This window comes from Arachis hypogaea, chromosome 18, assembly GCF_003086295.3.
Source record: "Arachis hypogaea cultivar Tifrunner chromosome 18, arahy.Tifrunner.gnm2.J5K5, whole genome shotgun sequence".
Classification (NCBI taxonomy): Eukaryota; Viridiplantae; Streptophyta; class Magnoliopsida; order Fabales; family Fabaceae; genus Arachis; species Arachis hypogaea.
Genome location: NC_092053.1, coordinates 108,122,807 through 108,137,306, shown reverse-complemented (window position 1 = coordinate 108,137,306; position 14,500 = coordinate 108,122,807). Strand labels below are relative to the sequence as shown.

At 38.2% G+C, this 14,500-nt stretch overlaps 3 non-coding genes across 3 annotated transcripts; 1 reads left to right on the top strand and 2 right to left on the bottom strand.

The window, feature by feature from the left end:
* The first annotated feature begins 452 nt into the window (after positions 1–452).
* Positions 453–560, top strand: LOC112773928 (small nucleolar RNA R71). Its single transcript, XR_003188448.1, has one exon. It is a non-coding gene; the product is annotated as a small nucleolar RNA R71 (small nucleolar RNA).
* Positions 561–5,771: 5,211 nt separating this feature from the next.
* LOC112773705 (small nucleolar RNA R71) lies at positions 5,772–5,879 on the bottom strand. Its single transcript, XR_003188242.1, has one exon. It is a non-coding gene; the product is annotated as a small nucleolar RNA R71 (small nucleolar RNA).
* Positions 5,880–13,668: 7,789 nt separating this feature from the next.
* LOC112773704 (small nucleolar RNA R71) lies at positions 13,669–13,776 on the bottom strand. Its single transcript, XR_003188241.1, has one exon. It is a non-coding gene; the product is annotated as a small nucleolar RNA R71 (small nucleolar RNA).
* Positions 13,777–14,500: the final 724 nt, after the last annotated feature.

Below are 14,500 nucleotides of genomic sequence, written 5' to 3'. Positions count from 1 at the left end.
GATCCTTCCATGAGAGATTTGGGTGATTTCTCCATGATGGATTGTAGGTGTTTCCATATGGTTCACCCATGTATTTTAACTCTGCTATTGCAGGGTTCTCAGGATCATAAGCTTCTTCCTCAGAAGATGCATCTTGAGTACTGTTGGATGCAGCTTGCATTCCATTCAGACTCTGAGAAATCATATTGACTTGCTGAGTCAATATTTTATTCTGAGCCAATATGGCATTCAGAGTATCAATTTCAAGAACTCCCTTCTTCATAGGCGTCCCATTACTCACAGGATTCCTCTCAGAAGTGTACATAAACTGGTTATTAGCAACCATGTCAATGAGTTCTTGAGCTTCTGCAGGCGTTTTCTTTAGGTGAATGGATCCACTTGCAGAAGTATCCAATGACATCTTTGATAGCTCAGATAAACCATCATAGAATATCCAGGATGGTCCATTCTGAAAGCATGTCAGAAGGACACTTTTTGGTCAGCTGCTTGTATCTTTCCCAAGCTTCATAGAGGGATTCACCTTCTTTCTGTCTGAAGGTTTGAACATCAGCTCTAAGCTTGCTCAGCTTTTGAGGAGGAAAGAACTTGGCTAAGAAAGCCGTGACCAACTAATCCCAAGAGTTCAGGCTGTCTTTGGGTTGAGAGTCCAACCATATTCTAGCTCTGTCTCTTACAGCAAAAGGGAAAAGCATGAGCCTGTAGACTTCAGGATCTACTCCATTAGTCTTAACAGTATCACAGATCTGTAAGAATTCAGTTAAGAACTGAAAAGGATCTTCAGATGGAAGTCCATGAAACTTGCAGTTCTGTTGCATCAGAGAAACTAGCTGAGGTTTCAGCTCAAAATTGTTTGCTCCAATGGTAGGAATGGAGATGCTTCTTCCATGTAAATTGGAATTAGGTGCAATAAAGTCACCCAGCATTCTCCTTGCATTATTGTTGTTGGGTTTGGCTGCCATCTCCTTTACTTGTTCGAAATTTTCAATAAGGTTGTCTCTGGATTGTTGTAATTTAGCTTCTCTTAGTTTTCTCTTCAAAGTCCTTTTAGGTTCTGGATCAGCTTCAACAAGAATGCCTTTTTCTTTGTCCCTGCTCATAAGAAAGAGAAGAGAAAAAGAAAAAAAGAGGAATCCTCTATGTCACAGTAAAGAGGTTCCTTATTGTTAGTAGAAGAAGAAAAGGAATATGGGTGAAGAAGAATGAAGAATCCAAACACAAAGGTGATGACAGGAGCAGAGATGTGAGATGAAGAGAAGTTTTAGTAAATGAATAAATAAATAGAAGGGGATGAGAGGAGGAGAGAATTTTCGAAAATAATTTTTGAAAGAGTTAGTGATTTTCGAAAATAGTTTTTGAAAAAGGTTAGTAGTTTTTCGAAAATTCAAATAAAAAATAAAATAATTAGTCTAATTAAAAAGAAATTTTGAAAAAGAGGGAGGATTTTTTTCGAAAATTAGAGAGAGAGAGTTAGTTAGGTAGTTTTGAAAAAGGTAAGAAACAAACAAAAAGTTAGTTAGTTAGTTGAAATAAATTTTGAAAAGATAAGAAGTTAGGAAGTTAGAAAAGATAGTTTGCAATCACTTTTTTTGAAAAAGGTAAGATAAGAAGATATTTTTGAAAAGATATGATAGAAATTAGTTTTTTTTGAAAAAGATTTGATTTTTAAAAAAGATTTTGAAAAAGATAAGATTTTTTTTTTAAATTGAAAATTTGATTTGACTCATAAAAACAACTAGATTTTTAAAAATTTTTGAAAAAGTCAAATATAATTTTCAAAATTTTAAGAGAGAAAAAGGAAAAGATATTTTTTTGATTTTTGAATTGTTATGATGAGAGAGAAAAACAAGAAAAATGATGCAATGCATGAAAGTTATGGATCAAAACAATGAATGCATGCAAGAATGCTATGAATGTCAAGATGAACACCAAGAACACTATGAAGATCATGATGAACATCAAGAACACATTTTTGAAAAATTTTTAATGCAAAGAAAACATGCAAGACACCAAACTTAGAATTCTTTAATGCTTAGACATAAAGAATTCAGGAACGCATATGAAAAACAAGAAAAGACACAAAACATGCAAATGCAAAGATCAAACAAGAAGACTTACTAAGAACAACTTGAAGATCATGAAGAACATTATGAATGCATGAATTTTTTTCGAAAAATGCAGGATGAACATGCAATTGACACCAAACTTAGAACATGACTCAAGACTCAAACAAGAAACACAAAAAATATTTTTGATTTTTTTTTATGATTTTCTAATTTTTTTGTATTTTCTTTTAATTTTTTCGAAAATCATTTTGAAAAAGAAAAATAAGGATTCCAAAATTTTTAATATGAATTCCAGGAATCTTATGCTCTTTAGTCTAAAGCTCCAATCAAAAGGTCAGGCATGGCTTAATAGCCAGCCAAGCTTTAGCATATAATCCAGACATGACACGCCTGACATTCCCTACAGACATGGCTTTACTGCCAGCCAGGCCTCAACATGCTTCATGAAACACTAGAGTTCATTCTTAAAAATTCTGAAGAAAAATATATTTTTGAAAACATTTTTATTTTAAGAATTTTTTTCAAAAACAAAGGAGAACTTTTTGAAAATTTTTTTTAAAAAATTTTTGAAAACAAAACAAAAAGAAAATTACCTAATCTGAGCAACAAGATGAACCGTCAGTTGTCCAAACTCGAACAATCCCCGGGAACGGTGCCAAAAACTTGGTATGCGAAATTGTTACTCAGGTTGTGAATTATTGTTCGAAATTGATTCCCTGGCGATGGCACCAAAAACGGATGCACAGAACCATGGTCTCAACATATCTTCACAACTTCGCATAACTAACCAGCAAGTGCACTGGGTCGTCCAAGTAATACCTTACGTGAGTAAGGGTCGAATCCCACGGAGATTGTTGGTATGAAGCAAGCTATAGTCATCTTGTAAATCTCAGTCAGGCGGATATAAAATAGTTATGTAGTTTTTGAAATTTAGTAATAAAAGAAGGATAGAAATACTTATGTAAATCATTGGTGAGAATTTCAGATAAGCGTATGGAGATGCATTTGTTCCTCTGAACCTCCGCTTTCCTGCTGTCTTCATCCAGTCAGTCTTACTCCTTTCTATGGCTGGCTTTATGTAAGGATGTCACCGGTGCCAATGGCTACTTTCAATCCTCTCGGGAAAATGGTCCAAATGCTCTGTCACAGCACGACTAATCATCTGGAGGCATCACCCTTGTCGTTGGTTGCATCCTATTCCTCTCTGTGAAAATGGTCCGATGCGCTGTCACTGCATGGCTAATCATCTTGGAGGTTCTCGATCATACTGGAATAGAATTTACTATCCTTTTGCGTCTGTCACTACACCCAGCACTCGCGAGTTTGGAGTTCGTCACAGTCATTCAATCCCAGAGTCCTACTCGGAATACCACGGACAAGGTTTAGACTTTCCGAACTCTCATGAATGCTGCCATCAATCTAGCTTATACCACGAAGATTCTGATTAAGAGATCTAAGAGATACTCATTCAATCTAATGTAGAACGGAAGTGGTTGTCAGGCACGCGTTCATAGGGAATGATGATGATTGTCACATTCATCACATTCAGGTTGAAGTGCGAATGAATATCTTAGAAGCGATATAAGATGAATTGAATAGAAAACAGTAGTACTTTGCATTAATCTTTGAGGAACAGCAGAGCTCCACACCTTAATCTATGGAGTGCAGAAATTCTACCGTTGAAAATACATAAATAATGAAGGAGTTCATTGGTCTCGGCCCCAGGGGGGAACCGGAGTAACCAAGACTACGAATACAATGATAAAAAGTTCTATTTATAATAAACTAGTCACTAGGGTTTACAGAAGTAAGTAATTGATGCATAAATCCACTTCCGGGGCCCACTTGGTGTGTGCTTGGGCTGAGCTTGAAGTCTACACGTGGAGAGGTCATTCTTGGAGTTGAACGCCAGCTTTTGTGCCATTTTGGGCGTTGAACTCCACTTTGCAACTTGTTTCTGGCGCTGGACGCTGATGAGCGGATAATTTATACGCTTTTTGACATTGTTTTTAGTATGTTTTTAGTAGGATCTAGTTACTTTTAGGGATGTTTTTAATAGATTTTGTGTTAAATTCACATTTCTGGACTTTACTATGAGTTTGTGTGTTTTTCTGTGATTTCAGGTATTTTCTGGCTGAAATTGAGGGACTTGAGCAGAAATCAGATTCAGAGGTTGAAAAAGGACTGCTGATGCTGTTGGATTCTGACCTCCCTGCACTCAAAGTGGATTTTTTCTGGAGCTACAGAACTCGAAATGGCGCGCTTCCAATTGCGTTGGAAAGTAGACATCCAGGGCTTTCCAGCAATATATAATAGTCCATACTTTGGCCAAGAATTGACGACGTAAACTGGCGTTCAACGCCAGCTTTCTACTCAAATCCGGCGTCCAGCGCCAGAAAAGGATCCAAAACCAGAGTTGAACGCCCAAACTGGCACAAAAACTGGCGTTCAACTCCACAAATGGCCTCTGCACGTGCAACACTTAAGCTCAGCCCAAACACACACCAAGTGGGCCCCAGAAGTGGATTTATACATCAAATACTTACTCATGTAAACCCTAGTAGCTAGTTTATTATAAATAGGACCTCTTACTATTGTATTAGGCATCTTTGGACGTCTGGTTCTTAGATCATAGGGGGCTGGCCACACGGCCATGCCTGGACCTTCACTTATGTATTTTCATACGGTAGAGTTTCTACACTCCATAGATTAAGGTGTGGAGCTCTGCTGTTCCTCAAAGATTAATGCAAAGTACTACTGTTTTCTATTCAAATCATCTTATTTCGCTTCTAAGATATCCATTCGCACCCAAGAACGTGATGAAGGTGATGATTATGTGTGACGCTCATCACCATCTCCCCTATGAACGCGTGCCTGACAAACACTTCTGTTCTACATGAATTAAGCTAGAATGAGTATCTCTTAGATCTCCTAACCAGAATCTTCGTGGCGTAAGCTAGAATGATGGCGGCATTCAAGAGAATCCGGAAGGTCTAAACCTTGTCTGTGGTATTCTGAGTAGGATTCAATGATTGAATGACTGTGACGAGCTTCAAACTCGCGATTGTTGGGCGTTAGTGACAGACGCAAAAGGAGGGTGAATCCTATTCCAGCATGATCGAGAACCGACAGATGAATAGCCGTGCCGTGACAGGATGCGTGAGCATATGATTCACTGAGAGGAGGGGATGTAGCCACTGACAACGGTGATGCCCTTGCATATAGCCAGCCATGGAAAGGAGTAAGACTGATTGGATGAAGATAGCAGGAAAGCAGAGGTTCAGAGGAACGAAAAGCATCTCCATTCGCTTATCTGAAATTCCTGCCAATGAATCTACATAAGTATCTCTATCCCTATTCTTTATGTTTTATTTACATAATATATTGTAGCCCATATGAGTCAACTTAACTGAGATTTGCAAGGTGACCATAGCTTGCTTCATACCAACAATCTCCGTGGGATTCGACCCTTACTCACGTAAGGTATTACTTGGACGACCCAGTGCACTTGCTGGTTAGTTGAACGGAGTTGTGTCCACACATAGTAAAGAGCCATAATAATGATTCCATACAACAACAAAGAGTACTACATTAATGTGATCACAATTTCATCCACCAAGTTTTTGGCGCCGTTGAGCAAGTACTTTCCTCCTCAAAAGCTGAGCAAGTACTTTCTTAGCCAAGTACTTTCCTCCTCAAAAGCTGAGCAAGCTTAGAGCTGATGTTCAAACCTTCAGACAGAAAGAAGGTGAATCCCTCTATGAAGCTTGGGAAAGATACAAACAGTTGACCAAAAAGTGTCCTTCTGACATGCTTTCAGAATGGACCATCCTAGATATATTCTATGATGGTTTATCTGAGCTATGAAAAATGTCACTGGACACTTCTGCAGGTGGATCCATTCACCTAAAGAAAACGCCTGCAGAAGCTCAAGAACTCATTGACATGGTTGCTAATAACCAGTTCATGTACACTTCTGAAAGGAATCCTGTGAGTAATGGGACGCCTATGAAGAAGGGAGTTCTTGAAGTTGATACTCTGAATGCCATATTGGCTCAGAACAAAATATTGACTCAGCAAGTCAATATGATTTCTCAGAGTCTGCATGGAATGCAAGCTGCATCCAACAGTAGTCAAGAGGCATCTTCTGAAGAAGAAGCCTATGATCCTGAGAACCCTGCAATAGCAGAGGTAAATTACTTAGGTGAACCTTATGGAAACACCTATAACTCAACATGGAGAAATCATCCAAATTTCTCATGGAAGGATCAAAAGCCCCAACAAGGCTTTAATAATGGTGGAAGAAACAGGTTTAGCAATAGCAAGCCTTTTCCATCATCAACTCAGCAACAGACAGAGAACTCTGAACAAAATGCTTCTAATTTAGCAAATCTAGTCTCTGATCTATCTAAGGCCACTGTAAGTTTCATGAATGAAACAAGGTCTTCCATTAGAAATCTGGAAGCACAAGTGGGCCAGCTGAGTAAAAGGATCACTGAAATCCCTCCTAGTACTCTCCCAAGCAATACAGAAGAGAATCCAAAAGGAGAGTGCAAGGCCATTGACATAAGCACCATGGCCGAACCTGTGAGGAGAGGAGAGGACGTGAATCCCAAGGAGGAAGACCTCCTGGGATGTCCAGTGGTCAATAAGGAGCTTCCCTCTGAGGAACCAAAGGACTCTGGGGCTCATCTAGAGACCATAGAGATCCCATTGAACCTCCTTATGCCCTTCATGAGCTCTGATGAGTATTCCTCTTCTGAAGAGAATGAGGATGTTACTGAAGAGCAAACTGCCAAGTTTCTTGGTGCAATCATGAAGCTGAATGCCAAATTATTTGGCATTGATACTTGGGAAGTTGAACCTCCCTTGTTCATCAATGAACTAAGTGATCTGGATCAACTGACATTGCCTCAGAAGAGACAGGATCCTGGAAAGTTCATAATATCCTGTACCATAGGCACCATGGTCTTTAAGGCTCTGTGTGACCTTGGTTCAGGAATAAACCTCATGCCCCTCTCTGTAATAGAGAAACTGGGAATCTATGGGGTGCAAGCTGCTAAAATCTCATTAGAGATGGCAGACAGCTCTAGAAAACAGGCTTATGGACAAGTAGAGGACGTATTAGTAAAGGTTGAAGGCCTTTACATCCCTGCTGATTTCATAGTTCTGGATACTGGAAAGGAAGAGGATGAATCCATCATCCTAGGAAGACCTTTCCTGACCACAGCAAGAGCTGTGATTGATGTTGACAGAGGTGAAATAGTCCTTCAATGGAATGAGGACTCCCTTGTGTTTAAAACTCAAGGATCTCCCTCTGCAACCATGGAGAGGAAGCAGAAAAAGCTTCTCTCAAGGCAGAGTCAACCAGAGCCCCCACAGTCAAACTCTAAGTTTGGTGTTGGGAGGCCACAACCAAACTCTAAGTTTGGTGTTGAACTCCCATATCCAAACTCTAAGTTTGGTGTTGGAGAGTCTCAACAAAGCTCTGCACATCTGTGAGGCTCCATGAGAGCCCACTGTCAAGCTATTGACATTAAAGAAGCGCTTGTTGGGAGGCAACCCAATGCTTATTTATCTAACTATATTTTTCTTAGTTATGTGTCTTTATAGGTACATGATCATGTGGAGTCACAAAATAAATATAAAAATTGAAAACGGAGTCAAAAACAGCAGAAGAAAAACCACACCCTGGAGGAGCATCTGCCTGGCGTTCAACGCCAGAACAGAGCATAATTCTGGCGCTGAACGCCCAGAATGGGAGCATCCTGGCGCTGAACGCCCAGAACAAGCATGGTTCTGGCGTTCAACGCCAGAAATGGCAGCAAAGGGGCGTTGAACGCCCAAAATGGGCACCAACCTGGCGCTGAACGCCCAGAGTTGTGTGCAAGGGCATTTTACATGCCTAAATTGGTGCAGGGATGTAAATGCCTTGACACCTCAGGATCTGTGGACCCCACAGGATCCCCACCTACCTCATCATCTCTCTTTCCATTCATGATCATCCCTTCTTTTTTTCCACTTACCACTCACATCCATACACCCACTACCTTCAAAAATTCAACATCTCTCTCCCACCCAATCCCACCCATATGGCCGAATACACACTCCCATATCTTCTTCTTATTCTTCTATTCTTTCTTCTTTTGCTCGAGGGCGAGCAACATTCTAAGTTTGGTGTGGTAAAAGCATAGCTTTTTTGTTTTTTTCCATAACCATTGATGGCACCTAAGGCCAGAGAAACCTCTAGAAAGAGGAAAGGGAAGACAAAAGCTTCCATCAAGGGTCTATAGCTCAGTGGTAGAACATTTGACTGCAAATCAAGAGATCCCTGAGATACCTCAAGGGATACATTTTCTTCCACACAATTATTGGAAGCAACTAAGGGTGGAACATCAAGAGCACTCCATCATCCTTCATGAAATCAGAGAAGATCTAAAAGCACTGAAGGAGGAGCAACAAAGGCAAGGAAGAGACATAGAAGAGCTCAAGGACATCATTGATTCCTCAAGAAGGAAACGCCATCATCACTAAGGTGGATTCATTCCTTGCTCTTATTTCTTCTGTTTTTCGTTTTTATATGTTATGTGCTTATATATGTTTGTGTCTTCATTACATGATCATTAGTAGTTACTAACTATGTCTTAAAGATATGAATGCCCTATGAATCCATCACCTCTCTTAAATAAAAAAAAACTGTTTTAACTTAAAAGAACAAGAAGTACATGAGTTTCGAATTTATCCTTGAACTTAGTTTAATTATATTGATGTGGTGACAATGCTTCTTGTTTTCTGAATGTATGATTGAACAGTGCATATGTCCTTTGAAGTTGTTGTTTAAGAATGTTAAATATGTTGGCTCTTGAAAGAATGATGACTAGGAGACATGTTATTTGATAATCTGAAAAATCATAAAAATGATTCTTGAAGCAAGAAAAAGCAGCAAAAAAAAACAAAGCTTGCAGAAAAAAAAAAAAAGAAAAAAAATTAGGCGAAAAAAAAATAGAAAGAAAAAGAAAAAGCAAGCAGAAAAAGCTAAAAGCTCTTAAAACCAAGAGGCAAGAGCAAAAAGCCAATAACCCTTAAAACCAAAAGGCAAGGGCAAATAAAAAGGATCCCAAGGCTTTGAGCATCAGTGGATAGGAGGACCTAAAGGAATAAAATCCTGGTCTAAGCGGCTAAACCAAGCTGTCCCTAACCATGTGCTTGTGGCGTGTAGGTGTCAAGTGAAAACTTGAGACTGAGCGGTTAAAGTCAAGGTCCAAAGCAAAAAAAAAAAAAGAGTGTGCTTAAGAACCCTGGACACCTCTAATTGGGGACTTTAGCAAAGCTGAGTCACAATCTGAAAAGGTTCACCCAATTATGTGTCTGTGGCATTTATGTATCCGGTGGTAATACTGGAAAACAAAATGCTTAGGGCCACGACCAAGACTCATAAAGAAGCTGTGTTGAAGAATCATCATGCTGAACTAAGAGAGTCAATAACACTATTCGAAATTTGAAGTTCCTATAGATGCTAATCATTCTGAACCTCAATGGATAAAGTGAGATGCCAAAACTATTCAAGAGGCAAAAAGCTATAAGTCCCGCTCATATGATTGAAGCTCTGTTTCATTGATAATTTGGAATTTATAGTATATTCTATTCTTTTTATCCTATTTTGATTTTCAGTTGCTTGGGGACAAGCAACAATTTAAGTTTGGTGTTGTGATGAGCGGATAATTTATACGCTTTTTGACATTGTTTTTAGTATGTTTTTAGTAGGATCTAGTTACTTTTAGGGATGTTTTTAATAGATTTTGTGTTAAATTCACATTTCTGGACTTTACTATGAGTTTGTGTGTTTTTCTGTGATTTCAGGTATTTTCTGGCTGAAATTGAGGGACTTGAGCAGAAATCAGATTCAGAGGTTGAAAAAGGACTGCTGATGCTGTTGGATTCTGACATCCCTGCACTCAAAGTGGATTTTCTGGAGCTACAGAACTCGAAATGGCGCGCTTCCAATTGCGTTGGAAAGTAGACATCCAGGGCTTTCCAGCAATATATAATAGTCCATACTTTGGCCAAGAATTGACGACGTAAACTGGCGTTCAACGCCAGCTTTCTACTCAAATCCGGCGTCCAGCGCCAGAAAAGGATCCAAAACCAGAGTTGAACGCCCAAACTGGCACAAAAACTGGCGTTCAACTCCACAAATGGCCTCTGCACGTGCAACACTTAAGCTCAGCCCAAACACACACCAAGTGGGCCCCAGAAGTGGATTTATACATCAAATACTTACTCATGTAAACCCTAGTAGCTAGTTTATTATAAATAGGACCTCTTACTATTGTATTAGGCATCTTTGGACGTCTGGTTCTTAGATCATAGGGGGCTGGCCACACGGCCATGCCTGGACCTTCACTTATGTATTTTCATACGGTAGAGTTTCTACACTCCATAGATTAAGGTGTGGAGCTCTGCTGTTCCTCAAAGATTAATGCAAAGTACTACTGTTTTCTATTCAAATCATCTTATTTCGCTTCTAAGATATCCATTCGCACCCAAGAACGTGATGAAGGTGATGATTATGTGTGACGCTCATCACCATCTCCCCTATGAACGCGTGCCTGACAAACACTTCTGTTCTACATGAATTAAGCTAGAATGAGTATCTCTTAGATCTCCTAACCAGAATCTTCGTGGCGTAAGCTAGAATGATGGCGGCATTCAAGAGAATCCGGAAGGTCTAAACCTTGTCTGTGGTATTCTGAGTAGGATTCAATGATTGAATGACTGTGACGAGCTTCAAACTCGCGATTGTTGGGCGTTAGTGACAGACGCAAAAGGAGGGTGAATCCTATTCCAGCATGATCGAGAACCGACAGATGAATAGCCGTGCCGTGACAGGGTGCGTGAGCATATGATTCACTGAGAGGAGGGGATGTAGCCACTGACAACGGTGATGCCCTTGCATACAGCCAGCCATGGAAAGGAGTAAGACTGATTGGATGAAGATAGCAGGAAAGCAGAGGTTCAGAGGAACGAAAAGCATCTCCATTCGCTTATCTGAAATTCCTGCCAATGAATCTACATAAGTATCTCTATCCCTATTCTTTATGTTTTATTTACATAATATATTGTAGCCCATATGAGTCAACTTAACTGAGATTTGCAAGGTGACCATAGCTTGCTTCATACCAACAATCTCCGTGGGATTCGACCCTTACTCACGTAAGGTATTACTTGGACGACCCAGTGCACTTGCTGGTTAGTTGAACGGAGTTGTGTCCACACATAGTAAAGAGCCATAATAATGATTCCATACAACAACAAAGAGTACTACATTAATGTGATCACAATTTCATCCACCAAATTTTTGGCGCCGTTGCCGGGGATTGTTCGAGTTTGGACAACTGACGGTTCATCTTGTTGCTCAGGTTAGGTAATTTTCTTTTTGTTTTATTTTCAAAAATTTTTCAAAAATCTTCTCACCTGTTTTCGAAAAAAAAAATGTTTTCAAAAATATATTTTTCTTCAAAAATTTTAAGAATGAATTCTAGTGTTTCATATAACATGTTTTAGCTTGACTGGCCATGAAGCCATGTCTAATTCCCAGGATTTTGATTGAGGACTATGAATTCATTACTTCCTTTTTCCCAATTGTTTTCAAAAAAATTATACAAAAATCCAAAAAAAATTAGAAAATCATAAAAATCAAAAAAAATATTTTTTGTGTTCTTGTTTGAGTCTTGAGTCATGTTATAAGTTTGGTGTCAATTGCATGTGCATCTTGCATTTTTTTCGAAAATTTCATGCATTCATGGTGTTCTTCATGATCTTCAAGTTGTTCTTGGTAAGTCTTCTTGTTTGATCTTGATGATTTTTTGTTTTGTGTCTTTTCATGTTTATCATATGCATTTTTGAATTCTTAGTGCCTAAGCATTAAAGAATTCTAAGTTTGGTGTCTTGCATGTTTTCTTTGCATTAAAAGTTTTTCAAAATTGTGTCTATGATGTTCATCTTGGCATTCAAAGTGTTCTTGGTGTTCATCTTGACATTCATAGCATTCTTGCATGCATCACATGTTTTGATCTAAAAATTTCATGCATTGCATAATTTTCATGTTTTTCATAAAAATTTCAAAAATCAAAAAATATCTTTCCTTTTTTTCTCTCATCAAATTCGAAAATTTGGATTGACTTTTTCAAAAATTTTTAAAATCAAATTGTTTCTCATGAGTCAAATCAAATTTTCAATTTGAAAATCTTATCTTTTTCAAAATCTTTTTCAAAATTCAAAATCTTTTTCAAAATTCATGATTATTTTCGAAAATTCCAAAAAATAATTTTCAAAATCCTTTTTCTTATTTTATATCATAATTTTCGAAAATAACATAATCAATTAAAGTTTTGATTCAAAAATTTGAAGTTTGTTACTTGCTTGTTAAGAAAGATTCAAACTTTAAGTTCTAGAATCATATCTTGTGATTTCTTATGAATCAGGTCATTAATTGTGATTTTAAAAATCAAATCTTTTTCAAAAACTAATTTCTATCATATCTTTTCAAAAAAATATCTTCTTATCTTATCTTTTTCAAAATTTGATTTCAAAATATCTTCTCTAACTTCCCAACTTCTTATCTTTTCAAATTTGTTTCAACTAACTAACTAACTTTTTGTTTGTTTCTTAACTTTTTCAAAACTATCTAACTAACTCTCTCTCTCTAATTTTCGAAAATATCTTCCCTCTTTTTCAAAAATTTCTTTTTTATTAACTAATTATTTTTATTTTTTATTTAAAAAAAAAATTTTTTCGAAAAAAATACTAACATTTTTCAAAAACCATTTTCGAAAATCACTAACTCTTTTTCAAAAATATTTTCGAAAATTCTCCCTCTCCCATCTCATTCTATTTATTCATTCAATCCTAACATCTCATCTCACATCTCTAGCCTCCTCACAGTTGTGTTTCTGTCATTATACTACATTCTTTGTCTCCCCCTCTTCTTCTACTCACACAGGGATCCCTATACTGTGGTATAAAGGATCTTCATTATTATTATTATTTTTCTGTGCCTTCTTCTTTGTCATATGAGCAGGAGCAAGGATAAGAACATTCTTGTGGAAGCAGATCCAGAACCTGAAAGGACTCTGAAGAGAAAATTAAGAGAAGCTAAAATACAACAATCCAGAGATAACCTTTCAGAAATTTTCGAACAGGAAAAGGAGATGGCAGCCGAAAATAATAATAATGTAAGGAAGATGCTTGGTGACTTTACGGCACCTAATTCCAATTTACATGGAAGAAGCATCTCCATTCCTGCCATTGGAGCAAACAACTTTGAGCTGAAACCTCAATTAGTTTCTCTGATGCAGCAGAACTGCAAGTTTCATGGACTTCCATCTGAAGATCCTTTTCAGTTCTTAACTGAATTCTTGCAAATATGTGATACTGTTAAGACTAATGGAGTAGATCCTGAAGTCTACAGGCTCATGCTTTTCCCTTTTCTATAAGAGACAAAGCTAGATTATGGTTGGATTCTCAACCCAAAGACAGCCTGAACTCTTGGGATAAGCTGGTCACGGCTTTCTTAGCCAAGTACTTTCCTCCTCAAAAGCTGAGCAAGCTTAGAGCTGATGTTCAAACCTTCAGACAGAAAGAAGGTGAATCCCTCTATGAAGCTTGGGAAAGATACAAACAGTTGACCAAAAAGTGTCCTTCTGACATGCTTTCAGAATGGACCATCCTAGATATATTCTATGATGGTTTATCTGAGCTATCAAAATGTCACTGGACACTTCTGCAGGTGGATCCATTCACCTAAAGAAAACGCCTGCAGAAGCTCAAGAACTCATTGACATGGTTGCTAATAACCAGTTCATGTACACTTCTGAAAGGAATCCTGTGAGTAATGGGACGCCTATGAAGAAGGGAGTTCTTGAAGTTGATACTCTGAATGCCATATTGGCTCAGAACAAAATATTGACTCAGCAAGTCAATATGATTTCTCAGAGTCTGCATGGAATGCAAGCTGCATCCAACAGTAGTCAAGAGGCATCTTCTGAAGAAGAAGCCTATGATCCTGAGAACCCTGCAATAGCAGAGGTAAATTACTTAGGTGAACCTTATGGAAACACCTATAACTCAACATGGAGAAATCATCCAAATTTCTCATGGAAGGATCAAAAGCCCCAACAAGGCTTTAATAATGGTGGAAGAAACAGGTTTAGCAATAGCAAGCCTTTTCCATCATCAACTCAGCAACAGACAGAGAACTCTGAACAAAATGCTTCTAATTTAGCAAATCTAGTCTCTGATCTATCTAAGGCCACTGTAAGTTTCATGAATGAAACAAGGTCTTCCATTAGAAATCTGGAAGCACAAGTGGGCCAGCTGAGTAAAAGGATCACTGAAATCCCTCCTAGTACTCTCCCAAGCAATACAGAAGAGAATCC